This window comes from Rhinopithecus roxellana, chromosome 14, assembly GCF_007565055.1.
Source record: "Rhinopithecus roxellana isolate Shanxi Qingling chromosome 14, ASM756505v1, whole genome shotgun sequence".
NCBI lineage: Eukaryota > Metazoa > Chordata > Mammalia > Primates > Cercopithecidae > Rhinopithecus > Rhinopithecus roxellana.
This window is the reverse complement of record NC_044562.1, coordinates 59,175,070-59,202,078: the sequence shown is the minus strand read 5'-3', so window position 1 is coordinate 59,202,078 and position 27,009 is coordinate 59,175,070. Positions and strand designations below refer to the sequence as shown.

The following is a 27,009-nucleotide window of genomic DNA, read 5'->3' as shown; positions in this document are numbered from 1 at the left end:
TTGCCTTGAAGCCACGTTAAAGCATTTTTACGGTGGAATTCACATAACACAAAGTGAACCTTTTTGCAGTGCCAATTTCAACAGCATTTGGTACATCCTTGGTGTTGTGCAACCACCATCTCTGTCAAGCTCCAAAACACTTTCATCACCCCCAGAGAAAACCCCATACCCATTAGGCTGACTGGAAGCGCTTTTGACTTCCCTCTTGCACCTTCAGGCATAGAAAATGAAGAAATTCCCCTCAGTGGTGGTCAAGGGTGAGGGTGGGTCAGGGAGGGCTCCCAGGAGGCTTCCAAGCCTGGAGCCTCTTCCCAGCCTGGAGAAGTGCCCTGGGTGGCTCCCAGCACCACTGACCACCTGGTTTGATGCAGAGACTGCACGGGACAGTGCTGCAAGCGTGACTTGGCTTGTTCGTAGGTTCTCCCTTCCTCTATTCTGCTGGTGGCTATGTGACCTTGAGCAAGTTACTCAACTTCGTGAAGAAGGAACTTCTAAGAATACTTCCCTGCAGGCTGAGGTGGGGCGCACATGGGCGCTGAGGGTGAGAAGGACCTGCAGGCTCTCGGGACATAGCCTTCTCCATCCTCCTTGAATGGCGCTGACTCCGGTTTGCAGGTGGGCAAGGAAGGCAGATAAAAAGGGAGTTCTGGGTTGGATTCTCTTTCTGTTTGGTACCCTCCGGTGAGCTAAGGACAAGGAGACAGGGTGGGACCAATGTTCTCCTGGACGTGGGACTGAGGCTGCTCCTTCAGTGTGGGTGGGTGAGAGATTGGTGTTGTAATAGGGGGAGGGGGAAGAGAAGGAGAGGGGTAGGAGGGACAGCTGGAGAGAGAGAGGGGGCCTCAGGTCCTGGTGATGCCAGACCCCACTGGAATGGCTGCTACAGCCTTCTTGGTCCAGGGTGGACTGGCCTGTGTCCCTGTTCATATGTTGTGCAAGCCTAGCCCGGCTCTACGCTCCATGGGGAGGGCCCTTTGAGGTCACCGGGCCAACGGCTGCAGAGCCCCCCAGCTGTAGCCCTGCCCAGCTCCTGCTGCTCCAGTACTTCCATCCACAGTGCGGCCAATGTGGGGTGTGGCCATTGAATGAATGAGTGCGGGCAAATCCTCGTCGACAACTTGCCGATCTGAACTGAAATCTGGGCTACAGGTGAGAGAGGCAAGAATCCAAGGAAAGGATGGAGACCAAGAGGCTTAGTGAGGTGGCTGGCGGGGGCATCTGTGTTAGATGGAAGCCGTGTGCAGGGCATGGCTGGGGAGAAACTGACCCAGTTCCTGAGGCAGACTGGGCTCGTGGGGAAGGATCTCATTGCCCATTCATGCCTTCAGGACCCTTTCCTGTGCCCTGAGCCTACGGCGGATCTGCCATCTGCCAGATGCTGGACCCTCTTGTGCACGTCATCACGTCCTCAGGCCTCCGCGGTGCCCATCTTTCCATCTCATGGCCCAGGCCTCTGCGGTGCCTAGCTCCATCTCGTGGCTCAGGCCTCCATGGCGCCCGTCTCTCCAACTTGTGGCCCTGGATGCTGGTGGTGCCCACCTGGCAGTGTGCCCAGCCCATGGGGAGCTCAGCAAACCCTTGCCGCCATGCAGTGGGTTCCCACTGGGTCCTGTGATCGGATGAGTAAATGAGAGCCTGCAGCAGCCCTGCCACTCTTGCCTTTTCTTTTTGGGTCATTGAGGTGGCAGCCCATGTGTTGATTCTGCAGGTGTAGACACAGCTCTTGAATAATCACATGGAATCGCTTTACCCAGAGAGGCCCAGACACCTGTGGGAGGCCAGCCCAGCTTCCCACCAGAGGCCACTCAGTGTTGTTCATGTGCCCTCAGTTTGGGTGCCCTTCCAGCATCTGGCCCGCAGGAAGGGGAATTCTAAGTGCATGCCAGTCACCCTGGTCTGCACTTACTGGTATCACTCTGATTTGTTGCATGGAGTGGGGAGGAGCCAAAGACAGCATTGGAACGGAGGACGGGCCAAGCCTCCACACTGGTGGCCTTTTTCCTGCATGTGAGGCAGGTTCCCTCTCCGTTTTCCTCTCCCCAGAAGCTCTCAAGGGCAGGACTCCTCTGCTCAGCTCACGGTAGCAGCTCTGATGCTGGAACAGGGCCTGAGTGGATGGATGGATGATTCCCCAATGCGGGTCTCCAAAGCCCACCATGTTCCATTGAGAGCAGGACCAGCCTGGATGGACGATGTTGGCTGTGGGGTGCACGGAGAGCAGAGACCGCCCCAAAGGGAGAGGGAGGGCAGAGCCAGGACCAGCCTAGATGGGCGATGTTGGCCACAGGATGCACGGAGGGCAGAGGCTGCCCCAAAGGGAGAGGGACCAGCCTAGATGAGCTCACCCACAGTGGGAGGGTGGTGTCTGATGGGGGTGGGTGGAAATGGCCTGGCTTGGCATCCATGCAGCAAAACCCACAGCCCAGGAACCACAGAGGGGAAGGGACAGGTGTCCAGTGTCCACTGGGATGGCAGGAGTGGGGCTGGGGTACCGGGCAGGGAGGTCCACAGAACTCCATGTGGGGCTTCATTCTCAGTCCCTAGGCCCCTTTGGTGCCCACCCCTGCTGGCCCCCTGACTGCATGCAGCTCAGTGAGGAAGGCAGGGTGTGTGGTGCTAGAACAGGCCCCAGGTACCCACAGAACACGCCTCAGAGAGGCTGCAGGCCTGCCCACAGCCACACCGCCAGACAGCTGGCCCTCCACTCTAACTTCTGACCCCACTATGCCCTCCTCCCCACACGGGCCTATGTCTTGGATTTCTTTAATGGAGAAGAAAATTCCCCTCGGATACAAGAGCCTCAACATTTTAAGGATTTTCTGCATCTCAGAATCGTAGGCTCCTTGCTGGGCAAGGTGAGCCTCTGCAAGTCCTCACAGGACCAAGCAAATCTGATTCACCCCAGAAAATCCAATATCCAAGCTGAGCTTTGGCCTGGGTGGGTTCCATTTCTTCCCTAGATCCTATTTAGGATGTGTATCCTAGGTGCTAACATGCAACGTTCTGAGGGGTTATTGCTCAAAAACAAGATTTTCCATGTGGTCAAGACTCTGCGAGCCTCGAACACAATGAATCCACTCGAGTGGGCTTGGGCTTTGCCTGGGTGCCGCACGCTCACACGTTGGAAGCCCAGCTTTGATGATATCCACACACGCACAGGCACACACGCCACAGGTGATGCCGGCTCATTCTCAGGAGGTGTTTGTCTAAGCTCTGCTTTAAATATTTACCCCCTAATTGTACAAATGATAGGGGCCTGAACCTGGTACTAGATAAATGGGGACTTCCTTAAAAGGACACCTGCTATCTTTGACATTTTCCGACAAAGCTTCTACTGTTGAAGAGCGATTGCACCTAGAAAAGCCTCTTCCTGGCGGTCACAGCAAGGTGAACTTTCAGGACACAGCCACAGACAGGGAGAAGGCCTCTGAGAAGTCCAGCCGCCAGCCCCAGAACACGAGCATGCAGCCAGCAGAACGGTCCCTCAGGGCAGTGCTGACCTGTGCTGCAAGGAAAAGGGAATTTTCCACCTTCACAGATCTGTTTTCCTGTCTTTGTTCTTTCTTCCCTGGGAACCTCCAACTCTGTTCTTGTTTCTCAAGATGGCCTTAGGGGAAGCAGCACGAGGGCATGGCCTCTGTGTTAACAGAGGCCACCTGCACAGAAGACACCATTGTCCCTAGAGCCCTAGAGACCGGGCCAGAGCCTTCCGGGGGCCCCAGGCCAGTGGTTGTGCCACTGAGTGTTTAGCAACCAGCTCTCCAGAGGAAAAAGGGCCTGGTTTTTACCTTGTGCCAATTTCTGTAGTGTAAACAGTCCCACCACGACAGGTTTCAAGCCACCCACGTGAACTCACTTAGCGTGGAGTTGGAAAGAGACACCCGTGATCCATTCCTGCAGGCGGGGGGAGCTGGCACCAGCACACCACGGCAGGCTGTGGGTTTGGAAACTCGAGGACTGCGTGCCGCTTTTGAAAAGAAATCCTTACTTCTCCCAGGTGAGGCCTGCCACCCCAGTTATCAGTGATCTGAGAGGACTCGAGAGCATGTGTGTGTGTGTGTGTGTGAGTGTGCGTGTGTGTGAGAGAGAGACAGAGAGCGCCAGAGTCTGACACTGAGGTGTGAGGTGGTGGGGGCCTGCAGTGCTGGGAGCTAAGGTGGAGAGATCACCTGCCCTGCGGGCGTCCTGTTCTCTAGGGCCCTGGGCAGACCTGTTGGACAGGGCTTAGCAACCTCATTTTGTCCGTCATTTCCCGTGGGGATACTGCCCTGACTTCAGAGCCCTGTGGTCGGGGTGGGAGGAGACAGCTGAGCTTTGTTCCTCCATCCATGAGAAGGATCCTACCCTGTCCATCTCCCATGCCACTCCCCGTACTCTGTTCATCCATCCATGAGAAGGACCCTGCCCTGTCCATCTCCGGCACTGCCCCTCTGGCCCTCCACCCCTTGGGTCTGCTGGCAGGCAGGGTTTCCAGCCCTGATGTTTTTAGAGTCAGGATTAGCTCACTCTGCCGTCCCTACCAGAGACCCCCAGCTTTTGGAAATCACTTTGGGCTGGAGAGATGAGGTCATGCTACGTGTCTTCAGTTGTAGGAGGATGGATGACAAGGGGCCCCACAGCGAGAGCCCCATCAGGGTCGCTGCCTCCTCCCCATGACTGTGGTGACCACGGGTCACCCACCCGAGATCCAAGGCTGGCGCTGGCTTCCTGGCACGGGCGGGGGTGTTGCCTGTGCTGCCAGGTGCTTGGTGGGTGACGGGTCTGCTTGAGAGTTCATTTCTCTTTTCCTTTCCTCTCCCATTTCTCGAGGAGGGGTGTGTGCTTGGGGGTGCTTAGGACTTGATCTGGGTGGTGGACTCCATCCCTCTGTCCGGTAGGCAGTGGGGGGCGGGGTGCCTCCCGGTGAGGCTGCTGCCATCTGGCCCAGAGCAGCGGTAATGTGGGGACACACAGCTGCCCCTCCTGCTCATGAAGGTTTTTGGGTTTGTTCCCCAAGCCGCCAAGCAGAGGAGGAGAAAGATGCAAGGAAGGCAGACATTGGTTCAATATGGCTCATGGCGAGAGCCCTTCATTGCAAAGGGGCCATGGGAAAAGGTGGCGAGTTTCTGCCATTGAGGGGTGAGCAGGAGAGGGGCAGAGCTTGCGGGGCCCATGACTGTGGAAGGAAGGGCGGTCAGGTAAGGCGGTTCCTAACTCACCACAGGGCGGATGCTGTGAGGACCCAGCTCAGGGTGTTCCATAGCCACAGCTGCCCCCTGGTTTCTGGGGTCCCTGCCTCGTGGCCCCCGCAGCCCCAGACCTAGAGTGGCCTGCACTTAGTTTTCCCTTGGATTTGGCTTGGTGTTCTGTCCTGCAACCCAAGACGCGCTGCAGCACGTGTCTGGAAAATCTTGAAAGGAAAGGTTTGAAAATCTTTCAGGAAATGTCACGCGGACGAGGTGGACACAGCGCTCGTTCTCCCTCCTGCGCATGCACTGAGCCGCAGGGACCGGCAACACGCCGTGGCGGGTCCTCAGACAGTCCCCGCCTCGGGCTCTGCCTCCATAATTTCCACTTGCCAGAGTGACATAATGACACTGGGGAATCCGGTCATTTTCTCCAAACTTCAAATGAGGCATCTTTATTAGCAGGTGCTAAATTGCCTCTCCAGATGCTGAATAGTAACAATTAGCTCCATTAACATCGCAACAGCTGTAATTTTTGAGGAAATGAAAAACATTAATAACTACTACCAAAAGCTAAGAAACAAAGCCAAACAGAAAACACAGCAGCCCCCAAAGGCTTGAAATTACCAATATGGGAGAAGAGGCTGCTAGGCCCAGACAACCCAGGGGCCTCCTCCTGGAGGGCAGCACCTCCTCCCTGGGGAGAACCACGGTCAGAGCTGCCTCCTCCCAGGACGACTGTGCTGGGCTTTGGGGCTCGGTGATAGGGATGTGCTCAAGGGAGGGAATCGGATAGGGTGCCAGGAAACTCTTCAGAGCGCATGTCCTTACAAGCTGGAGATGAAGCTGAGCAAGTGTCCACACACATGTGCACCCTCGCACACGCACACACCTATGGGCAGCCCCACGCGGTGGCTAACCCCCGCAGTGCACGCTCACACTCAGTGTGTGAATGCATACCTGGGGTCTAGGCCACAGAGGGCTGCCTGGTGCCGTGCAGACAAAAGGTGACCGTGTTCGGCTGTCTGGGACATTGGCTGCTGACTTGGATGGAAACATTTCAGAGAGCTGGGAGGATCTGGTGGCCCAAGTGCTTGGGTGAAAAAACAGGTGTATTAACCAGGCCAACCTCCCTCTCAGAGACCATGAGTGGAAGTGATTCTTGCCAAACAAGATGTCGTTTCCAAGTAGTGATTTAATTTTCAAAAATTTAAATTAAAGTCAGCTTTACTGAAATAATTTCGATTAAAAATGACAACATTATAGGTTGTATTTTGCCACAAATTTTAGTAAATCATTAAAATTTTTAGAGTAAAAAGTTTGAAAAATAAAAGTATATATGGTTTGGCGTTTATGTACTTGATTAAAATATTTGAAAACACATGCAGGTGTGCACCTGTTTGCATGTATGTGTGAGAACATGCACACAGGTGAAGCGGTGACCACACAAACACGTGCACACACATGCAACCACCGACTTCCAAACACCCACGGGGACACATGGGCCACGTATGCACATACCAGCCTTCGGGCTGGAGGACGGCGGGATCGGGAGTGGGAGACAGCGAGGAATCAGAGAGGCTGGGAGGAGGGGAGGTGTGGGAAGGCCAGGGCCTGTGCAGGTCTGTGCGGGGCTTCTGCTGCAGGGCTGGGGTCAGGGCTGGAGCAGGGAGGGTTCGGGCTGTGCAGCTACAGGCAGCTGTAGGGTACAGGATGGTGGGGAAGCTGCTGGGGAGTGAGCACGCCCCCTCTTGCTGAGTCCTTTCAGAGGAGAGGTGTGGGTAGGGGAAGGCCCGCTCTTTCTGCTTCCTCTTCTGCCCCTCCTTTGGCTGCTGCAGTGCCCTGGGGCGGGGATGCCCTGGGACCCGGCCTTCCTTCTCTCTGCGCGTCTCTGTGGCTGACCACCTGCCCCTCGTGTGGAACCAGAACCCACCAGGCCATCTGTATTCTCTTGAACTCATTCTGGACATGGCTCTGGGTGCAGGCTTTGTGCAGTGAACCAACTTCGTTGTGGTGGCCTTCCTTGCATCCTTCCTTTGGGAGAGGCAGACATCCTCCAGAAATAAAGCTCACACCCCGGGCTCCATGTGGAATCTCCCGAGAGCATGCTATTCAGAATAGCAGTATCAAGTCGGGGCTAAATGAGTCCACCACTTCCAAATTAGCATTTTTAGGAAAAAGTGTGCCTCATGCCAACTTGCAGATTCCATAAGTTTCCGTTTAATCTTTATACTAAATTTAAAGAGGATTTAATTAGCAATTCATTTCTTTCTCTTTATTTTTGTGTTTCTCTTGAAATGAGATTTGAAATGAATTCTTTTTTCTGTCCCAGGACACGGTGTTAAGTCTGATTTCCAGTGGTGATAATGGAGGAAGCCTCCCTGATGCACCTCTCTGTATGGACGTGTGTGGGGGTAAAACTGTGGCTTTCTTTCCTTAGTGAACCAGCAGAGCCCCCTCCACTCCCTACCTTGGCCAACGCCCTGCACCCTTCTCAGGCTCCAGCCTGGGGCAGCTGGTCCCTGCCCATCTTCCCATTCAGGGTGTTTCCTGATTCACCGAGGGAAAGGAACGCCTGCTGCCAGCTTGCTCTGTGGTCTTCCTGACCCTCCCTGGCCTCTCCTGGGCTGAAGTGGGCAGGGGCCTTTCTCTGGTATCCTCGGCTTCTCCCGACTGCACCAGGTGCAGACACCCTAACCCAGTCTGTGCTTGTTGACTTGGCCAACCAAAGCCACCCTGGATTTCATCTCATGCTCAGGCTGTGTGAGCTCACCAGCTGTGAGGGGTGGAGCCTTCACTTCGAGGATTCCCTGCAGGGTCAGTGTGACCCTTCACACAGGCGGGTCTCTGGAGGCAGCTACTCAGGAGCAGTCTCCCAATCTGACCTGCGGGTCTTTCACACCCCATGCAGGTGTGTATGCGTGCACCAGTGTGTGCACACGTCAGTGCGTGGGTGCCCTCATGTATTAGTCCACTGCCACACCGCTATAAAGAACTAACTGAGACTGAGTAATTTATGAAGAAAAGAGGTTAAATTGACTCACAGTTTTGCAGGCTTAACAGGAAGCATGGCTAGAAGGCCTCAGGAAACTTACGACCATGGCGGAAGGTAATGGAAAGCAGGCGCTTCTTACATGGCAGAGCCGGAGACAGAAAGAGAGAAGAGCCAAGGGAAAGCGCCACACATGTTCACACAACCAGATCCACAGAGAACTCACTCACCAGCACAAAAACAGCAAGGGGAACTTCGCTGCCATGATCCAATCACCTCCCACCAGCCCCTTTCCCGACACGTGGTGATTACAATTTGAGATGAGATTTGGGTGGGGACACAGAGCCAAACCATATCACCTCAAATATGCGTGCTCTGCGTGCATGTGTGAGGTGATATGGTGTGGCTCTGTGTACTCGTGCATGTGTGTGCATGTGATGTGTGCATATGTATGTGTGCGTGCACAAGAGTACCTATGTAAATGCACTTGTACATGTGCATGCACAATGTGCGCATATGTGTGTGGGTGTGTGCACATGTGTATGTGTATGCTTACATATGTGTGCATATATATATGGGTGTGTGTCCGTGTGTGCACTGGGACTCTGTTCTGAGGGCAGCTGGTGGTGAGGCAGGCCTACAGCAGCAGGTCAGACCTACACTGAGGTCTCCAAACAGCGCTTTCCTCTTCTTCACATGGCCCCTGGCTGGGCCCACCTTCTGCTCCAGGCAGGTGCCGGGGTGGCTGGTGCAGAGGGTGGAACTTGGTCTGCAGCTCACTGACGTTCTGTGATTTTCCTCCAGTTTTTCCCTCTGTGTTTCACGGGCGCAAGTTCCCTTTGCTCTGTTTTCAGTTCGCCCGTCTTTCCCTTTGCGTCTCATCTGCTGCTAATCCCTCCAGGGTGGTTTTCACCTCAGAGTTAGGGTTGACATCGTTGTTTCCTCTAGAAGTTTCCTGGTTGTTTATTTACTTTTTTTGGTATCTTCCATGCCTTCCCATGATCAATGTTTCCTCTAGCTTCTTGAACAAACAGATACGGTAATCCTTTTATTATCTCTATCTAATTATGTGTTATTTCTGAATTGATTTCAAACAGTTTCTCTCCTCGCTGTGGGTCAGATTTTCCTGCTTCTTTGTATGCTTGGTAATGTTTCACTGGATGCCCGACATGGTACATTTTGCCTTACTGGGTGCTGGATATTTCTGTAGTCCTGTGAATGTTCTTGGGTTTTGTTCTGGGAGACAGTGAAAGTATTGGAAATGGCTTAACGCTTTTAGGTCTTGCTCTGTTAGGTGAGACCAGGGAAACATTTACTCTAGGGTGAATTTTGCCCCACTCCTGAGGCAAAGCCCTCTGTGTCCTCAACCCAGTGGCCTGCGAATGACAAGGTCTTCCACCCTGGCCGCCGCTGACTCTGCGTGAGTTTCAGGCATGCTTCCCTCTAATCCTTTCGGGTGGCTCTTTCCCCAGGGTTGGGCAGTTTCCTCACATGCATTTATGGGAACTCAGCGGAGGCCTGCGGGTCCTTCTGCAGCTCTCTGGAGTTCTGTCTCTGCAGCTCCTTCTCCCCAGGACTCTGGCATGAGAACGCCAGCCTTTTCTGTCTGGACATCAGCCCCCAACTTTGAGGGGGTCTTCAGGCTCTGCTTAAGCCCCTTCCCTGTCCTGTCCAGGCTGGAGGATTCTCTTCTTTTGATTCTTATCTCAAGGACCGCTGTCCTTTGTTGCCTGATGTCCAATATCTTGAAAACTATTGTTTCTTTAGTTTTTTTTTTTTCTTTTTTTTTTTTTTTCTGCTTTTTAGTTACTTAAGGAAGGAGGGTAAACCTGCTGCAGCTCCTCATTGAAATCTTGCGTCAGAAGCAGAATCCAATCTGCAAGTTTAGGCAGTTCAGATTTATCCTGAAGGTCATGGAAACACTGAAGCAAGCATCTCAGTCCCTCAGCTCAAGGCTGTGCGGCTGGGTCCTAATAGAACAAATCTTTCTCCCTAGTGCACACCTGTGGTTTACTGGACATTCCGCCCATGTGGGCAACTGCACAGCTGCGATTCTAAGGGCAGTCTTTTATTTGTAGATTGCAGAAGTGGCCAATCAACCATAAACCATGCGATGGAGAGACTGATTAGGAATATTCCTGAGGTCTCCCTTGCTATGCTTTCTGTACAGCCTGCAAAGCTGTGAGCCAATTAAACCCTGAGCTCCTGCCATGGGGCACTGTCCAGAAGTTTGATGAAGGACTTCAAATGAGAAGTGGGCAGCTCCTCCAGGTGGGGCCTGGACTGTCTGGACCTCGCTCGCTACTGGGCAGCTTCTCTTCCCCGCAGGAGAGGCAGAAACAGAGGGAGATACTTCTCTGAGCTCGGGGCCAGAGCCTACCAAAAAGGGGTTGGGGGATGTCCCCCTACCTCCACAAAACTGAGGGGCTGATCCTTTTTAGTAACTGTTCCTGAGCGACCACTGGGAGAGCCAGTGCAGGCACCCCCAGCAGGCGCCCTGAGCTGGAAGGGTGCCCAGAGTACTGAGCTGTGTCACGCTGGGCCACGGATACACCCAGCGCATACGCCCTAGGACCCCGCTTCGAAGGCCTGTGGCTGTGTGCGTTTGTGTGTGCTCAGGGGATCTGATAGACTCTCAATTCGTTCTCAGTTCTCCCTTTTGCTAAAGTCCAGACTTCAGCCATGTCCTGTGCTTCCCCAGCCCGGGACAGGGACAGGCAGGTTCTGGGGAGCAGTGCGGGCCGCTGGCAGCTAGGCCTAATGTGCACCGGCTGAGCCAGTGTGCTCCCCTCTCCTGGGGTGGCTGCCGGGCTCAAACACAGAAGGCGAAAGTCAGGCAGGCTGGCCCGCCGCCAGCTCTGATGTTCTTTCCATGCGTTGCCTCTGAAGCCCTGACCACTGTAGGCTCTATTTGTTTTCTCCTGCCTTCCATTTGCAGCGATCTTGAAAAAGCGTCTCAAGACAGTGTCAGGAGTTTATGTCTTGTTGTTCAGCATCTGACATCTTTTAAGGGAATAATCAGGACCCATGTACGCGGGAGGAGGGATCGATCCTGCTCTGCCCCGTGCCGCCTGTCTTGCTGTCAGAGGGAAGATGTACGATGGTTTGATTTAAGATGCTGCTTCCTCAAGGGTCCCTGGAGATAGGCATCTCATCTGTGTTATGCTAAATCTTTAAGAGCTTCTGACTCTAATCTATGCTGTGAGGATTCTCATCAGCCAGGCTCAGGCACTTCATCCCCTTTTAGAAGGGAAGGCGAGAGGCGGGCGGCGGCCCCTTGAATGATCCGGCTTGCATTTACCATGTTGGTCTTGGGGGGTGGCAGAGATGGAAAGGGGGACCACAGTGAAAACACAGCTGGGCTCGGGGAGGGGCCCTTCCTTCATTACAGAGGCTCCTGACCCCTCTGGCAGCGCCCGGCAGCCTCGGGTGCTTGGACATGAACCAAGGTCTGGACTCTGTACCCCAGGCCCATTGCGGTGAGGAGGACCAGCCACCTGGAAGGGCCCATGAAGGTGCTTGGGCTTCACGGAGGTTCTGGGCCCCTCTGAGATGATCCGGAAAGAACCGGGGCCTCCTCCGAAGGTGGGAGGGGTTAGGACAGGGTCGGGGGCATGTGTCTGGGGGGCTGGACATCGCATCTGGACATTGCAAATCCCCCTCCTCCCAGCTCCTGATTGTGCCTTGATCCCCAGCAGTTTCTGAAAATGGTGGTGGGCATGTGGGACAGCCAGCCTGGGTCAGCCGTGGAGGCATTCACGTCCGCTGGGCGGGCCTTCCTGCTTCAAGGCCCAAAGCTTTGGTCACCTGGTCCCATACCTTGGACTTCTGGCAGAGAAGGGAGGCATGGAGGGGCCAGGAGACCACAGACTCCACCTGGGCTGCTGAAAGGAGTTGCCCCTGGCCCCACTTGACATACTCAGAAGCCCTAACTGTGCTCGAATCCCTGCTCACTGCACTTCCGGGTCCCTGCTCCCCACGCCCCACCTGGACCTCTGCCTGCCCTTGTCTCCTGAAGGCTCCCTCACCTTCCATCTGATGGGCGTCTGCACCCCGAGGGCACCATCTAGCCATGCTCTTGTAGGCTCCTCCCACAGCAGCCATGCCTCCTTCCCCTTCCTGCAGATTTGATCGGTGTTTTAATCCCAATCTTTAAGCTACTTCAAATAGTTTTGGGAATAAAGCAGTCGAATTGGCCTCCATTCCAGGGATAGCCTGATGTCGCACTCATTAAACACACTTCACCCCCCACTGGATGGGAGGGATTGGTTTGCGGAGTTGGGTGTGAGGCCCTTTGTGCCTGATCTCCTCTGGCTGGGCAGCTGGGAAGGGGTGGTCTAGAGCTGCTCTCTCCTGCGACAGCCACCGGGAACCAGTTGTTTGTGTCTCTCTCCGCTCAGGGCAACTTTACGGGGCATGGGATTGCCACTGAGGAGCAGTGACACAGTCCCTCGTGAGCTGTGGACCGTGGAGGGTGGGAGGACCAGCCCAGTGCTCTCCTGACAGTGAAAAGGGCACACGGATGGAGTTGTCCCGGGAGAACCAGCAGCAAGACCAGCCTGTGGGGCCCCAAGAACAGCCCATGGGTCCAGGCCTGGGGAGGGTCTTTAGAGAGTGGGGCAGCCCTGAGAAGTACACATGTGTTTGCTTCAAACGGCCAAAGTGGCCGCCCACCCACCTGCCCACCCGCCCGCCCTCTTTTCTTTTCTCAGAGCATGCAGATTTAACGTTGAGTCCTTTCTTCCCCACCCAGCCCTCAGCAGGGACGTCCTTCCACAGGGACCCTGCAGGGTGTGTTGCGTTGTCCTGGGAGCCAAGGGCCAGGTGCCGCGCTGTGGCTTGAGTGCAGGGAGGGAACAGTTGCCTGTCCAGTGCAGAGCTGGCGCGAGGTGTGCAAGGCCTGCTGTGTTTGGGCAGCAGCAGTTACAGAATGAGGCTGGGCCCAGTGCACTCAGGCCTGGTGCCCCAGACGTGGCTGTCCCTGCATCTTGGGACCCATTCCCTCTCTTCCTGTGACAGGCCCCTGTGGTTCCAGAATCTGCCACCTCCCTGTAGCATTTCCCCTCCCCACCTGTCTCTTGGCTCCTGGTCACTGCTGCCTCCAGCCCCGTGAAGTTGCCGCGTTCCCGGGACCGTGTTGATGTCGCCTTCCTTCCTAAGTCAGACGCAAATCCCATGCCTGGCACGTGGGGCAGATGAAGAGGCTGTTTGGGCCAAGAGGGTCTGGGTCTGAGAGGTGGGGGTGCATGCCTGCCGCACAAATGAGCAGTAAGGAGTGACTCCCATGCCCTCTGGCTCAGGGTCCCCAGTGATTAGAAGACATGGGGGCAAGAATGGGTGACCCCAGAACATTTCTGAGTTGACCAAAGTGTGCTGTCTTGGGGGTTCTCCCGTAACATTTTTCTGTCCACTGAAGTTTTCAGAGGGACACGCTGGCTCACACTCCTGCTTAGGGAGTTGAAATTCTCGTCTGCCCACGAGAGCCGCCTCAAAGTAAAGCCAGTGGGTTGATCGCTCTCAAAAGTCACAACTGGGATGGGTAGGAATAAATACTGGGCCCCGGGCCTCATACCAGGATACACCATGGTTAGATAATCTTTGCTCCTTTCTGTGGCTGTGTAGAGAGTATGTGTCCCTGGACAGCTGAGGAACGGGGCTGGGGCCAGCGAGGGCTCCTAGGAGCATGTGGTCATGGGAGGGGCTGTTCACAAAGGGCTGTGTGCGATTTCCCCACTGCAGGACTTCTCAGTGCCTCTGAGGGGCTAACGTACACGGCTACTCTTGCAGAAGAGCTGGAGCTTGCAGATTTCATGTAGCAGTTTTGCTGTGAAAACCTTTGTTAAGAGGCAATTTGTGGGCTAGTGCTCCGTGGAACCCAGTTTGGCAAAGGCTTCCCTACAGCCCAGTCAGCACACAGCTGCTGCAGACAGAGCTGAAGTTCCAACTAGGACAAAGGGCGTGATAAGGAGCACGGTATCCAGTTGCCTTGGGCTATCTTGCTTGTCTCGGGGGCCTGTGAGGTCTACCCCTTCTCCAGCCTGTGCCTCACTTGCTGCAGTGGCCTTACTGGCTGGTCTTCCAGCTCCTCGAGGCCCCTCCCAGCCATGAGCTGATGTACAGCAGCTTCCTGCCTTCCCCAGCCGAGCCCAGTCACCCTAATGTCCTCCGTTACACCTCCTTCCCTGATGCACGCTCATGAAGGCCAGGCCCCAGTGCAGCCCCCATCATGGCCCACACGGGCTCACTGATGGCTGTGTGATGCACTGTTTGCTCCATGTCTGTCTGCTGCACCAACCTGTCAGCTCCTGGAGGGCAGGAACCACATCCCTTGACTCCCTGGCACTGCCTGGGATCTGGGAGAAACCCACAAACATTTGTGAGACACGTGAATGAGTGCCACTGCCTTTGGATGGTGACGTGTGACACGTGACTTGTCACCATTGGCCACATGTCAGCGTGGGGGCCCACGAGGGGGTGCATCGCATGGCCCACAGCATTGCTGACCACTGACCCAGCCAGCTGGAACCTGCCAGGGCCACGAGGGTGTGGTGGGGAGGGGTAGGACTAGCCAGTCTGGGGGCCACCTTCTCGAATTCGTCTGCTGCTATGGGCAATTGACTTCAGTGGATCGCTGTGGAATGACCCAGACAACACATCATTCTGTTGTGCTGATTTAAACTGTGCAGGGGCGGGAATGGAAAATCCAGGTGTGATGGGGTCAGCTGACAGGGGCTCTTGAGGGCTGACCCTCCATCTCACCACCGCCCCAACTGGTAGGTGCAGACACTGAGTCCCGGGGTGCAGGAATCAAAGGAGCTGCCCAAGGTCACAGAGCAGGCAGCAGGGATGCCATGGACGTGGTGGTGGTGGGGGCAGGTGTTTCAGCCCTGTCTGCCTGACCCCAAACCATTCTTTTCCTTTTCCAGAAGCAGAATGAGGTTGGACCTGTGTTAGGGGCATGGAGGCCCGCCTGGAATAAGGCGGCACTGCAAATAACCCCCTGCCCACTCCTAGCCCTGATTGCGTCATTCCTCTGACTCAGTCCAGGGTTTACAGCCCAGAGAGAATTAGCTGGTGTCTCCTCCAGCCACGTGCAATTAATTTATGCTTAAATTAGCAAGGCTGTTTACTGAGACCTGTAGAATGTCCAAAAATCTTTTTATAGCTGAGAAGGTTTAATATTTTGTAAAATCATGTGATCACAGGGTTTCAAAGTTATTTCATGAAAAGTATGAGTCACAAACTCCAAGCTTGTTAAATTGGAAAATTCTAAACCTGGTAAAAGACACTTTCTGTATCTTTTAAGTATGAGAAACCAGCAACCTACCCCCCACCTCACCCCCCTAATTACTTGGTTTCATTGAAACTGAAGTGGTTCAAATGGAAATTCAGACGTTCAAATTCTGCCCAGATCTAGGTATAATTTTTCTTTCTTTTTTTTTAAATTTATTTATTTTTGAGACAGGATCTCACTCTGTTGCCCGGGCTTGAGTGCAGCGGCATGAACATGGCTCACTGTAGCCTCAACCTCCTGGGCTCAAGCGATCCTCCTACCTCAGCCTCCCATGTAGCTGGGACCACAGGTGCATGTCACCACACCTGTCTAATTTTTTAATTTTGTAGAGACAGGGGCTTGTCATGTTGCCCAGGCTGGTCTCGAATTCCTGGGATCAAGCAGTCCTCCTGTCCCAGCTTCCCAAAATCTAGAGTTACAGGCATGAGCCACAGTGCCCAGCATTAATTTTTAGTGGTATGTAACATATGTAGAGTGACGTGCACAAATCACCTTTTCTAAAAACTACAAGCACCACCGAGATCAACATACAGAACATTTTCCGTATCACCTGAGGTTTCTTGTGTCCCTTCCAAGACAATGTCTCTCCCGTCAACTTTCACTCGTAGTGTATGAGCTTTGCTTCTTCTGGGACTTCATATAAATGGAATCATATGCCATGCAGTCTTTTAGGTCTGGCTTTTTAAATTTATTTATTTTTTTGTCTCGCTCTGTCGCCCAGGCTGGAGTGCAGTGGTGTGATCTCAGCTCACTGAGACCTCTGCCTCCCGGGTTCAAGTGATTCTCCTGCCTCAGTCTGCCAAGTAGCTGGGATTATAGGTGCCTGCCATCAAGCCTGGCTAATTTTTGTATTTTTAGTAGAGATGGGGTTTCACCATATTGGCCAGGATGGTCTCAATTTCCTGACTTCAGGTGATCCACCCACCTCGGCCTCCCGACCTCAGGTGATCCACCTGCCTCAGCCTCCCAAAGTGCTGGGATTCCAGGTGTGAGCCACCGTGTCCAGCTGGTCTGGCATCTTTTGTTAGACTTCGTGTCTATGGGATTTGTCCCTGTTGTTACCTGTGGCAGTGATTTTTTTCTCTTTCATCTTTTTGCCTGACACTGTATAAAGATATTACAGTTATTTTATACATTTTCTTGTCGATGGCCCTCTGAATTATTCCTGATTTGAGGCTGTGATGTATAACTCTGCTATGGACGTGCTGGTCCACGTCATGGGTATGCTATGTTTACCCATGTTTATTACACAAAGTCTTCCAGAGCGATCTTACCAGGTGCTGTTCCCACCAGCAATGCATGAATGCTGCCATTCCTGCCTGTCCTCACCAACACTGTGCATTCAGTGATTTTAAAACTTTAGCCAGATTGACGGATGTGTGAGGAAGAGGTGGCAGTTTGAATTTACCTCTAAGTAATGATGCTGAGCGTCTTTTTGCATGCTTTTTTTCACTTTAATTTTAGGTTTGGGGGTACATGTGAAGGTTTGCTGTGTAGGTAAACTAGTGTCATGGGGGTTTAATTGTCCAGATTACTTCATCAGCCAGTGTGCATTCTAGTGCCCAATGCTTCTATTTTGTGCGCCTCTCCCTCCTCTCAGGTGTAACTTTTCTATCCTTGTGGGGATGAGAAGGGCAGTTCAAACACTGTTGGTTACCACAATGCTGGATCCAGAAAGAAGGAGAAAGACCTCTCCTCTTGGGCCCTGGGAGCAAATACAGAAGGGACCCTTCAAACTGCCCGTGACTGGTGGGAAGAGCCCTGGACTAGGGGTCAGAAGGCTCCAGTAGCCCTGGGGGCCCCACGGCAACTTTCTGAGCTGTAGTTTCTTTCTGGGTAGGAGGAGAAGAGGCGTGCCCATCTGCCCGAGAGCTGCTGAGATCCAGGTGCACGTGGACCTTTCCCGGAAGGATGGTTCTGGATGACGATAGCTGTGGGTGCCCCCACTCATGAGCCGAGGGACACTGGACACTCTGCTCAGCCTCTAGCCTCAGCCTGCTCATCTGTCAGAGGGGATAAGATGACCCATTTCAGGGTGCCTGGAAGATTCACTGAAATAACCCGCCAGAAGTGGTCAGAGGAGAGAGGGATCAGGCGCTTGCACAGGGGCGTCGTGTCTGCACTGTGCGGCTGTAAGCTCTCTCCGCACACCGCGTCTTTCTCCTTTTCTCCCGCATGTGCATGTGGATGTGAATTCGTGAGAGTCCCAGTCTGAGTGGGAGAGGCCGGGGATGAGATCAGGTGGTACAAGGGGCTTGTCCTTGAGGCAGGAGGAGAAGCAGCTGGGGCTCAGTCAAGGCATCGGTGCCAGAAAGGGCTCCAGGTGTGACCGTTCACCCTCAGCCTCTCCAGTGCCGGAAAGGGCTCCAGGTGTGACGGTTCACCCTCAGCCTCTTCAGTGCCGGAAAGGGCTCCAGGTGTGACGGTTCACCCTCAGCCTCTTCAGTGCCGGAAAGGGCTCCAGGTGTGATGGTTCACCCTCAGCCTCTCCAGTGCCGGAAAGGGCTCCAGGTGTGACGGTTCACCCTCAGCCTCTTCAGTGCCGGAAAGGGCTCCAGGTGTGACGGTTCACCCTCAGCCTCTCCAGTGCCGGAAAGGGCTCCAGGTGTGACCGTTCACCCTCAGCCTCTTCAGTGCCGGAAAGGGCTCCAGGTGTGATGGTTCACCCTCAGCCTCTTCAGTGCGGGAAAGGGCTCCATGTGTGATGGTTCACCCTCAGCCTCTCCAGTGCCGGAAAGGGCTCCAGGTATGACTGTTCACTCCCAGCCTCTCCAGTGCCGGAAAGGGCTCCAGGTATGACTGTTCACTCTCAGCCTCTCCAGGACAGGGTCTGTGGGAGGATTGCACAAGGAAATGGGCCGGGTCAGTAACACCCACCATGAGGCACTCAGCCTCCTGGAATCGGGGGGCCGGAGACACAAAAAGCAGCATTTGGGTGGCACCTGCTCCCCACTCCCTGGTGCCCGTGGGTGCTTCCATAAAATGAGCCTGCCGTGGAGCACAGGGTCTGGCATCCACCCATCCCTCAGGCCCAGGTTCCTCCTCTTTGGGTTCAAGCCAGAGGCACAGGCTGGTGCCCACAGGACTGGGTCAGGATTGGGCTTGACCAGCTCTGGCAGCCCTGCCTCAGTGGCCACCAGCCAAGGTGACCTCCCTCCTTCCTTGTGGTGACCCTATCCATCCGAGGGGCCTCGTCCCTCCCTGACACCAACTTGGACCAGGGCCCCCAAGCTCTTCGGAGTTCATCCCCCAACTCCAAAAGTCGGAAGGCAAACTGCGTCACTGTTTTCCGTCCTGCCCCTCCCTGTACTCACATCCTGTGCTGCGTGGGCCACTCAGGGACCCCAGGAGGCAGACACCAAGACAGGAGGATGTGGGGTGGGGTCATGAAGGTGCCGTGTGTCCTGGGGCTGCTGGAAGGAACCTGCACACTGGGCAGCTTCAGGCCACTGAGATTCGCTCTCTCCCACGCTCATTCGGTTTCCCTGCTGGTGGAGGCAATGTGGGAAGAGACAGTTTCCTCCCAGGGTCCTGGCCTCTGCTTCCAGCCCCATGAGGGGCAATGCTGGGCAATGCTGTAGACGTGGCCTCACTTAGCGGGGTGCATCGCATCTGGTAACTGCCGCCATCATGCACAGGGCTTGTGACTGCCAGGTCTTGGATGCATCACCCCATGAAGGGCTGAGCTCATGGGATGCTTGCTCAGGGAACCCCCCAAAGACGTCTGAGGAATGGGATGTGGGTCTGAGGGGGCCAGCCTGGACTGTGCAGGTCTGTGCGGGTGGGACCAGACTTCACATCCAACGTGAATGCTTTGGGGTGTGCAGGCAGCTAAGAGCCTTCCTGAAGCTCCCGGGGAGTTAAGAGAGATTGCCGTGGGAACTGGAGCCCTTGGCCCAGTTGTCTCCCTTTAGCTGGAAAACAGCGTGGTCCCCATTAAAATGGAGATGGTGCATTTCACAGCCAGGGCCTTTGGGAGGCCACAGTCATAGAAAGTAGGCCTGTGGGTCTCATTCCAAATCCTTTCTTGTGGCATCTTTCTGTGAAGTAAAAAGAAGTCACTGGGGAGTGTTTTCCCTCCTTCTCACCATTTTCAATTCCGACTTGATTCTAAGGGACACAGATGGGTGGGCCAGAAGAGCCAGGTGGCTTCCTGGTGGCCCGGCCAGGTCTGTGCTACCTGCCTCTCCTGCCTTCTTATGGAGGTCATTGTATTCCTGAGGAGGGAGGTGGCACCTGTCACCTGCAGAGATGCCCCCTCCTCCCACCCACACCCTCACTTCCTCCCATCTTCCCAAATCCAGCCCGAGTCAGCATCTCCCAGAAACTGCTCAGAAGAATTAGAGATGGGTGCTGTTGGGAATTAGATAGTGACCGCAATGTATATCTGCACCCAAAACCTCGTAACGACCTTAGACCCCAAGGTCTTTCTTGGAAATAGGTTCTTTACAGATATAATTAGTTAAGGATCTTGAGAGGAGATCATCTTCTGGTTAGGTGGGTCCTAAATTCAATGCCTGCTACCCTCATAAGAAGAGGAGAGCACGCAGAGACACAGGGGAAGAGCACCCTGTGTAGAGGCGGAGATGGACCTGATGCAGCCACACGCCAAGGAACGCCTGGAGCTGCCAGAAGCTGGAAGAGGCAGAAGAACCCTCCGCAGAGCCTGAGGAAGGAGCCTGAAGTTTGCACGTCACCTTCAGAATTGTGAGAGAAGAAATGTCTGTGTTTTAAGCCCCCGCCCTCTGTTAGTGATCATTGCTATGGCAGCCAGGACCCTTATGCAATTGGGGTCCAGGAGTGAGGCAGCCGGGCATTGCTGCTTAAATGTGGGTGCACCCAGCAGAGTGCTCACGGCCGTGGGGTGAAGAGGCTGGCATTGCAGAGCAGAAAGGCTCACAAGGGAGCCCTGACTGGGACACCAACTGGACTTGGAAATAAACACGAAAGAGAGGAGTGAAAGGCAACATTGAGGCTAACAAGGAGGATCAAGGATGTGGAAAATCCACGGTGGAGGCACTCCACAAGTGTAATCCGAGGAGAAAGTGGAGGAGGAGGAGGTGTCAGCTGGGGGCAGAGAATGAGGGCAGTGTGGAGCTCAGCCATGCTCTTCAGCACACAGCAGTGTAGCATCCTGCCTGAGGGTCGGATTGGTGGATTCCTGCCTGGGTTCCGTTGCTCGATGCTGTGTGACTTCAAACAAATCACCCAACCTCTCTGTGCCGCATGTGTATCATCTGTGAATAGGAACAATAGCTGTTTTTTATGCTGCTTGTGAGGAGTAAATAAAAGGACAGCTGGTAAGGAGCTTAGAACACTTCCTGGCAGATGGAAAGTATCCAAAGATTTCATCTGTTAATGTTAAGAGAACAGAAACAAAAGTCAAAGACATAATCAAAGAAAATTCCCCAGGCTGCAGAAAGGCAGTGCAGGCAGCGTTGGTCAGTGCACCACTGTGGGGGAAGAAAACCCCGGCATGTGTGGAATGACAAAGCGTAAAAACAAATGTGTGTGTGTGTGCACTGCACAACACCACAGAGCTACTGTAAGCCAAGTTCTATGCATTACTGACTTGGAGTGACCACGTAATGTGCTGTTAATGGAATGCAACAAGTTGTGGGAGAAACAGCACAATCCTGTTCATAAACATCTTGGTGGTGCTCATGGCTCCTGCTGGACAGGTGTCGGGAGGCTCCCTGCAGGTGTTCCCTGTGAAGGGGTGAGTAAGGCATGGAGCCACTGTGAACAGCACCTTATGGCTCAGAATCGCCTCATTTGATGCATAGAAGGTGGCAGGTCAGGTGCTTGTCCCTCTACTCACCTGCAGGGGAGACTGAGTCCCTTCAACTCAGTGCTGGCTGGGAGGTGGGCAGGGGCCCCAGGTCCCTTCTCTGCCTCCTGCACACTGTGCCTTGTGCCTGATTCTTTCCTTAGGCTCCTGAGGAGACTCAGCATTCCTGGGTGCAGCTTTGGGGCATCTGGGGCTCAGAGCTGTCCTTGTAACCAGGCAACACTGACAACTTTTAAACTGGTTTGATTACCCAGAAAAAAACCAAATGCCCCATCTGATTCCATCTCTCCTATCTTTGGCAGGAAGCATCTGCCGTTGCCAGGCAAAGGCCAGAGACAGCCTGGCTTTTCACGCCCTGTACGCAAGCCCGAGCCGCTAGCTTGTGTGACTGCGTGTGGCCGAGGCCCTGGCCCTGTGCCCCTGGGTGAGGCTGCGGTCGGGATAACATCTCTCTCCCCAGGCTGTGAAATCCCAACTCCCGGCCTCACTGCAGCTCTTCCATCAGAGGTCCCTAGAGGAAGTGTGTTCCCTGAAGTATGCGTTTCCTACCGACCTTTCCAACCCGCTGTGGCCTCTCCTTGCGTTTTAGGCAGGGCTGTGACTTGCTGGTTGGAGGAAGCGTGAGTCAGGGCCCAGAGGGACCTCTGGGGATTATCCTGTCCAAAGCCTCTCACCAAAGCCTTTCACAGCATCTTCTTTTTACTTAGCACCAGAACCTCGTGTGTGTGTGCATGTGTGTGTGTTCACCTGCATATGTGTGTGTGTGTGTGCACATGCATGCCTCTTCCCCAGATGAGACCCTGTGCAGAAGAACCCTGGCATATAAAGCAGATCAAAGAGGGGTTGGGCTGGCAACTCAGGGAGGGGCTCCCAGGACTTCACCCACCTAGGCCCGCAGCTCCCTCCTCTGTCCCTGCCCTGGAGACACTTCTGGGAGGCTACTTGGGAATCCCTTGTCTAGTTCCATTGTCTGGTTTCACAGATGGGGAAACTGGCCCCAGACAGGAAAGTGCAATGCACTCAAGCTTGAGGTGAAGCTGGGTGGCCCAGGTGTCCAGGTGTGTCCTGGTGGGTGGGGTGGCATGGGGTTCTTTCTGTGGAACAAGAGCTGGCCCTGCCAGGAAGAACTCTTCCCCAGGACAGGCCTCCTTCCAGGAGGGAGTCATGGCATGACTGTGTGTGGAGAGCAGTGCTCCTTTTTCTCTTTGGTCTCGAGCACAGGGGAGACCCCCGGAAAAGTGGTCTGGCATGAATCCAGGGATCAGGAGCAGAGAGTGCATGCTGGCTGAGCAGCCTTCCATCTATGGAGGAGTGACACATTTCCCTCACTCTGCTTCTTCATCTCAGGGTCAGGCCCGGGTGCCTCGGGATCTGGAAGCTGGCACTGTGTTCTGGCCCCAGTGCCTTAGCACATGCTGTGCTCAGCCTGGAGCATTCTTCCCCTGTCTCACCTGGGACGCTCACCTGTGTCTTTCCCGCCCTGGCTCAATTCTCCCTGCTCTGCAAAATGTTGGCCAGGTCTCCCCACACCTTCCCAGGCTTCCCCAGGCAGCACCAGGTCACATCATGTGCTGCAATATGATCTCATCTCCCCAGCACTTCTTGAACCATCTACTGCCTTACGTTAAGTCTTTGTGTACCTAGGAGTTACTCGAAGTATCTGGGGTGCAGAAGAATTGATTGTTGCTTCTACATACTATAGATCATTTTTAAACACTGAAAATGGTTTTGTGGGAGACCTGGGTGGGGCCGGGCAAGGCATGTGAGGTGGTCCACATCCTCAGCAGCTTCAGGACCCAGGCAAGTCCCTGCCTCTTGCCCAGATACCGAACGATCATGAATGTGGGATTGCAGGAACCCTGGGTGTGAGCTTTAAGGAGCCTGGCAAAGAGGAGGACGGTAGAACAGTCTTTGCTCTGGTCCTGCTTGCTCCTGCTCTCTCTGCCCTCAGGGAGTTGCTGTCAGCTTCTTGAATTAGCCATGAGTTCTCTCCTCCCAGACTCTGCACACAGCTTCTCTCTCTCTAAAACATATCCTTTTCTTCCCCCACAATCCAGCCCGATCCCACTCATCTTTCAGTGTCTGACTGAGTCATTCCTTCTTCCAGGAAGCTGTCCCTGAGCCCCTCTGGGTGCACCCTACCCCTTCCCTGTGTGTGGTGCCACAAACCTGGTGTACTGTGGGTGCTGCGGGGCTGTCTCTGCTGCCCTCTGTGTGCAGAGTCCGCTGGGTGAAGCTCTTCGTGGTTTCTAGCTCACCTTTGGGGAGGTTCACAGTCATGATGGAAGGAATTAGTCAATTGGTTCACTGCCTCATTCTTCCATTTAGCCGTGTGGCCAGTCAGTGACCTGGGCAGCAGTCCCTGAGTTGCTCAGCTCAGGGTGGAGAAGCAGCCTGGGGAGCAGAGACGGGCTTGATTCTGTAGTCAGCTGCCTGGGCTCCAATCCCACACCTGCTCCTGTTAGCCAGGTGATCCCAGGGAAGTCACTTCACACCTCTGACCTCAGTTTCCCCAAATATGAAATGTAGTTGCTTCATAGAATTGCTATGGGCATGACAAGTGTTAATCAAAAGTGTAATTTTAGAACTGAACCAAGCTCAGTAATATGGAAGTATTAGCTATGATTAATTCGATTGTTTTCTAAAATGAGTACAAAGTGTGGTACAGAAAGGTCAACTGATTTTCCCAGAGTCACAATCAAAAGATGTGTTTTTATTCATGTGATGGTTTTAAAACAGTCTCAAACTTCTTTGAAACTTCTACTATGGAGAAGTGGGTCCAAATTTCCTCCTATTGAGTGTGGGCCCTGTGACTGCTTGATCAATAAAACATGGTGGGTGCTGTGGCAGCTTGGCCCAGATTGTGGAAACAGCAGCTTCCGTTTCCTGTCTCTGGGGGCACTTGCTCTGGAACCCAGCTGCCATGTTGGAAGGGAGCCCAAGCAGCCCATGCAGAGCTTCCGAGTGGAGCGGAAATGAGGCCCCAGCCCTCAGCCCTGGCTGGTGCCGCTGCACCCGCTGGCCTGCCCCGTGCCTGGGCTCCTTTGGAAGGGGTCCTGCAGTCTCCAGTCAAGCCACTCATCTGATGCTGTGTGGAACAGGAGTGTCTGCACCTGCCAAGCTCTACCTACATGATAAACAAAAGAGATGCTGTGACTGTCAAGCCTTTGGCTTCCAGGCTGGCTGTTATGTGGCAGTAGTCACTGGAGCACAGCTGCCTTACACATCATGTGAGAATCATTATGAATCCCAAATAGACAAATTGAGTCTCACAGCCTCTCCCCCTTCCTCTTATTTACCAGCCGTGCTCACCCCTAAACCATCCTTCCTCTGTGGACCCATGCTGTGGTGCCCGATGACAGCCCTTCGCCCACCTCTGGTCTCGCCTGGAGCCGTGTGCAGGCTTGTGCACCATGAGGCCCCTTTTCTGTCCCGTGTTAGGATCCACCCTGGGCTGCATCAGCACAGTGGGTCAGAAAGGAGCCCCGGGGTGGGGGCTGACATCAGGCCTGCCCTCCACCAAGGGCAGCAAGCAGGCGGGCTTCTCTTCCTGACCCCACAGGCCAGCATGAGACCCCGGAAATAGCAGGTGCTCTATAAATATGTGGCCAGATGGACTGAATGAGTGACTGAATGGAAACCTCCAGATTGGCGAGACCGCTCACCTGGGTCTTACTCCACCAAAAGCCCTGGCTCTGCCTGAAGTGACCACACAGCTCCTGACCCGGAGCTGAGGCCCGAGGCCAACAGGTCAGAGGAAGGGGAAGTGGGGATCCTCAGGCAGGGAGGAGGGTGGCTTCTCCCCTAGCTTGCCCGGAGTGACCCTCTCACGCTGCCCCTACCCTGACTGGCCACCAGGCCGCAGCTCCCCTTCCTGCCTCCCCTCCCAACAAGCCCTTCCCCTGCATCCCTAGGTCAGAACTTCTTGGCCTCATATGGAATCTTGTCCCTGAGGGTCTCCTAAATGGCCCTGGTGGCCTGGGGAAGCCCCTCCTGTCCACTCCCCACTCTGCTGAGACCTACCTTCTGTCCACAACTCTGAGCCTCCCATACTTGCCTCTTTACCTCCTCACCCGCTCTGCCTCCCTCCCCAGGGGCTCCACACCCCCATCCTTCCACACTCTGTACTCTCTCACCCCGGCGGTTTGCATATGCTGTCCTTCTGCCTGTAACACTTTTCCCTGCCCAACCTGGAAAATGCCTATTTATCCAGCAAGAGCGACTCAGGCATCCCCTTCAGAACTCTCTAAACAGGTGAGGCTCTGCAGGAACACCCATAGCCCCTCGTGCAGTCATTCATTCATTCAACAAATACCTACCAAGAACTACTGAGTGCCAAGTTGTTTCTTAGGCCCTGGAGAGTTGGGGGCTGTACAAAGCCTGCCCTCTTGTAGCTATTAACAGCGAACCACCCTGCCCAGCTGTGTCAGGCGCCTTTCCACACACTGCTTTTCCTGGATCGCCGGCCCCTTCCATCTCCAGGATCTTTCCTCCTCAGACTGAGAGGCACTTGGGCAAGGCCCTTCCTGATCCCCTCACCAAGGCCACACCTTGGGGCTGCCTTTTGAAAGGCAGATGTTCAGATTCTGCCTGGGGAGCCTGTGGTCTGGGCTGAGCCCACGGGACTCTGGTGCAGGTGGTGGGAGAGGGAGAGGGGGTGGGCATCTGGAGAAGCCCCTCCTGGGCACAGTGGTTCCTGCCCTGCCCCAGCAAGCTGGGCACTCCAGGATCCTGCATGGGATCCTGGTTCCCCTGTCCACCCTCCGCCCACCTCAACAGACTCTGCCTCCAAGTGTGCGGGACCCCACCTCGTGCGTTCTCCTTAGACCTGGGCCCCTGTCCCTCCCGGCCCACGTTGTGTGTTCTCCTTAGACCGGAGCCCCTGTCCCTCCCAGCAGGTGCCCCTGTGTGTTGGTTGCAGGAATGGAGGATGCATGAGGTTAGAGAGGTTTTCAGAACATGTAGCCTTCTGTGATGACACTAACTTGATTTCTGTCTTTCACTACGAGGTTGCCCCAGGATTTTCCTGCCTCTAGTCTTCCCCTTTTGAAAGAATCCTCAAAAGTACATGTGTTAAAGCCTTCTCGAAGCTCCCACATGATCTTGAGCATCAGATGAACATGAATGGTGGTCAGATCCACAATGGAACTGGCCTACCTCCTCCATGGAACCCTTGCCTCTGCAAAGAAGCCAGAGCCCACCTGCCTGCACAATGGAGCCTGCCTGCCTGCACCATGGACCCCACCTGCAAGACTCGGCTTCTGGCCTCTCTCCTCTTGACTCTAGGCTCTGGACTTGGGGGACACCCTGAGCCTACTAACATCAGGGTACAGGGACAAATCTCAGTGGACCTGACCAGGTTTCTACTGAGAAAGAAATGTGGAGATGGACGAGGTCAGCTTATCTTTGCAGAAGGCTGTATGGGGCCACCAAACCCTCCTCGAAGGTCTCAAATTCCAGCTGTTAGTTGTGGCGCCCTGCAGCTGAGCTGGGATGGCATTGATGTCCCACCAGGCTGCAGCAGCAAAGGAAGGGGCATTGCCACTACTTCATGCTCGGCTGACCTGGCTCTGCTTACCTGGCCTCTTGCTTGTGTTTTTATTTTTCCTTTTTGTTTTAATTTTAATTTTAATTTTTTTTTTTTTTTTTTTTTTGAGATGGAGTCTTGCTCTGTGGCCCAGGCTGGAGTGAGGTGGCACGATCTCGGCTCACTGCAACCTCTGCCTTCCAGGTTCAAGCAATTCTCCTTCCTCACCCTCCCAAATAC

At 54.3% G+C, this 27,009-nt stretch overlaps 1 long non-coding RNA gene across 4 annotated transcripts; it reads left to right on the top strand.

The window, feature by feature from the left end:
* The first annotated feature begins 222 nt into the window (after nucleotides 1-222).
* Nucleotides 223-26,934, top strand: LOC115893269. 4 transcript variants are annotated; one of them, XR_004053255.1, is made up of 4 exons: nucleotides 223-615; nucleotides 1,329-3,997; nucleotides 17,292-24,992; nucleotides 26,262-26,933. It is a non-coding gene; the product is annotated as an uncharacterized LOC115893269 (long non-coding RNA). The 4 variants fall into 4 exon arrangements; XR_004053254.1 differs by having other exon boundaries at nucleotides 26,252-26,933; XR_004053252.1 differs by having other exon boundaries at nucleotides 237-615; nucleotides 17,292-26,934.
* The last annotated feature ends 75 nt before the right edge of the window (nucleotides 26,935-27,009 follow it).